Consider the following 3,628-nt stretch of genomic DNA (forward strand, 5'->3'; position numbering starts at 1 on the left):
TCCTCTTGCACGCATTGAGTAATAAGCTCATTCAATGTTCACTTTTCCTTTTTAATATTATATGATATCTTAAAAGTGTTGGATCGATTATGCACGTGAGAAAGGGGGGGGGGGGGGGGGGGGGGAATCACATGGTTTTTAAAACTTATCTTTGATTTTCTTTTTAAAAGTTAAAATCAGAGTACGAACGCAACGGAAAAGAAAAATGTGAAAAGCAGACACAAGAAGAACATAATCGGTTTACTTGGTTCGGAGCCTTTGGCGACTGCTACTCCAAGACCTAGGTCCTGCGGACCTATCGATGGGTAATTCACTATAAGCCTCTTCCGGTACCTCCAAAAGAGAGAATCAAAATACAAAGAAAGGTTTGAACAAGTGCAACACCTTACACTTGTCCTTTTGCAGTAATTAATTACACAAATTAAACTTTACCGACACTCTTGGAGTCGAAGTGGGAGCGCTTGTGTCGATGTCAGTCTGTCGGCCTCTATCGGAACTCTTTGGAGTAGTCATTGAGCGCAGCCATTTCGCAGCAAAGTCGTAGCAGTATTCCGGACTAGTCGGAACCTCAAACAAGTGCGTTGTAGCTCGTATGGAAGTTACGTTGTTATTGAAAGCCTTCTCGAGATAGCCTTATAAAGGGCATGGAAGGCACCTCCAATGAGTCAAAATCAATCCTGAACATCCCGGTGCTTATCCGCTACGAAGTTAAAACTTCATCCTAGGGCTCCTAATCGATTGGGCATGCTCCCAATTGATTGCCACGTCAGATCTGCGTCATCCCAACCGTCCATCGCTCGCTTCCTGTGCAATGGTTGAATCCCAATCGATCGTTTGATCGATTAGGGAGGCTTGAATCGATCGGTTGATCGATTAAGAGTGCCTCTATGCTCTCTGGAACTGCCCTGAATCAATCGACCAATCGATTTAGGCTTTTTCGCGTGAGAATTCCATTCCCAATCGATCGGCTAATCGATTGGCAACTTTCAATTGATCGACTGATCAATTCAGAAGCTCATTGCTCGCTCAAAAACTCTCCCAATCGATTGGGGAAGTCTTGATCGATTACACAATCGATCAAGACCGTTTCTGCATAAAATCACGCCAACCAATCGATTAGTTGATCGATTGACCCCCCCCCCCCCCCCCCAATCGATTGGACAATCAATTAGCAAGTAGTAAAAAATGTGTAAAGCTTGAAATGAGCTTCATTTTTCATCTGAGATCACCTCATTCCGATATCCGAGTCAAAAGTTATAGCCTTCGGAAGTTTACTACGTCTGAACTTCCTAGTTCCATGTCAACTCCCTATTGGACTTACGACCGCTAAGTGTTTGGTCAACTCTTAACCCATCTAGACTTTCTCTTTGCCAACTTCTTATTGGACTTCTGATCACCAATTGTTGTCCTCCTTGACCCACTTAGATTTACCATCCCGTGCCAAGTGTTCGGTCCTCTATGACCCACTTGGACTTTCTTCCACCAGATGTCTAGTCACCCTTGACCCATTTAGATTTTCTTGTGCCAAGTATCTGATCAATCCTTTGACCTACTTGGACTTCTCAATACTAGGTGCTCAGTCAACCTTGACTCACCTGGATTTCTATGTGTCTGGCTTCACTCACCAGGTCTTTCCATCTGCCTAGTTTCACTCATTAGGACTTCCCATCTGCCTGGTTTCACTGACCAGGACTTTCACCTAGCTTCACTCACTAGGATTTTCCAACTGCCTAGCTTCACTCATTAGGTCTTTCACATGGCTTCAATCACCAGGATTTCCCAATTGTCTGGCTTCACTCACCAGGACTTTCAACTGCCTAACCTCTAGTTAGGACTTTCCTAGTCAAGTATCTGGTCAACCCTTTGACCTACTTGACTCTTCTTCACATCTAACTGGTCAACCTTGACCAGAGGGGAATTGTATCAACAATCTCCCCAAACGAACGATTGCATTTGCAATCTCCATGTATTGTCAAATATTGAAACCCAAATATCAAGACTCAAGCTTGCGCCAACTCAATCTTAGTTAACCTGGTCAACCTTGACCAAAGGGATATTGCACCAACACTATAAATAGCACGAAGGCACCTTCCATGGCTATGGAAGGCGCCTTCAGACATTATTCATCCGAAGGCAATTTCTCCCTTTTAAGCTTCACAGATTCTCATTTTTAGACATGTTATCCAATGCAGTTTGTAAAGACCTGGAAAGTAAAATATAAACTTGGCCAATATAAAGTTTGGAGAAATCATGGAAGAGCTTGGATACCATTTACTTTTGCACCCAAAAGAGCTTCACCTAGCCCATTCTCTGAATAAATTGCTACATTTGAATCTTGGTCTCTGCGAAATACCAGCTCCATTAGCACTATTCAGTATCAGTTTCTGAAACTCTTCCTCTGTAAGCTTCAAAACTTCCTGCACAGCAATCCATTTGATAGCATTCAGCAGCTTATGACAGGTTCACTTCTGTTTTCCAGCTTTTACTTCACTGTTTTCCAGCTTCCAACAGGTTTCCTGACTTTACTGCACAGTCTCAGAATATTGTATCAACTTAACATCATCTAGCCTTCAAAAATTTCAATTTATTTACTTCTAGCCTCTTAAGATCCCTACCAAATCATCCTCCAAAAATTTCTGAATTTAAGCAACTTAAGCTTGCGACAACTCATTCTCCAAAAATTACACAGAATCTAGTATCAGAGCAAGTAATGGTTCTGTTTCCGTTCTTGTTATTGCCACCTCCACTGTTACATCACCCACACAGAAGGTCAACTTAGGTAGCCTAGTAATGGTTAACGAAACCTCACTTAAGATTCACTGAAATGCTATAGGGAACAATTTCAGATACTGTGTCAAACTAAGCTCCAGAATTTGAGTTGCCAGTTGTCTATTTTCTGGCACACAAATTCATCTTTGCAGTTCACCATTAACTCCTCAAACTATTCTTAAATTCCCAAATTTTTATTCCAACTTGATTCATCACATAGACCATGAACCAATCATCATTTTGCTGGTCAATTCTGAACTCAGTCTCAATCGAGCAACTCCTCAATTTAATCACAGTAAACCTCCAGAAAATAATGATCCTATTGTTTCTTTGTTGATGCTTTGTACCAACATTATACCAAGTTGCAACATTCATAAATTTCAGTGATCTACAAAAACTTCAAAAGAAATTTCTGTCGATTCAATGAGTTCATAGCTTCATCAAAATCTGCTCCACCTATAAGGTTTCCGCATAAAGTAATTTCATACGAATTTGAGCATTAGATCAGTAATCAATTTTGCTCCAAACATGCAGAATTCTAAATTGCAGACTCAATTTCTACATCTGATTTTTTTTTCTCCAAAACAACCACTTTTAACTTTGCATGCTCATTGACAAATCCTTAATCCAACTCAACTTCAGTGTCGTTCAAATGAAATTTGAATCCTAACTCATAGTATTCAGATTTAATCTTCTCAAATTTTCTTCACTGTTTTGAGTATTGTATCAAGTAGTTGCTATTGTCCTCATTTCTTCAGAATTCTTGTTCCATTGAAAGTGCTCCACGAGTGGAATTGTGCTCTACAAATAAATTTCGAATTTTTATCCATTTTGATCAGATTTTAATAGCTATAAGAGT

This window comes from Zingiber officinale, chromosome 3A, assembly GCF_018446385.1.
Source record: "Zingiber officinale cultivar Zhangliang chromosome 3A, Zo_v1.1, whole genome shotgun sequence".
In the NCBI taxonomy this organism is placed as follows: Eukaryota; Viridiplantae; Streptophyta; class Magnoliopsida; order Zingiberales; family Zingiberaceae; genus Zingiber; species Zingiber officinale.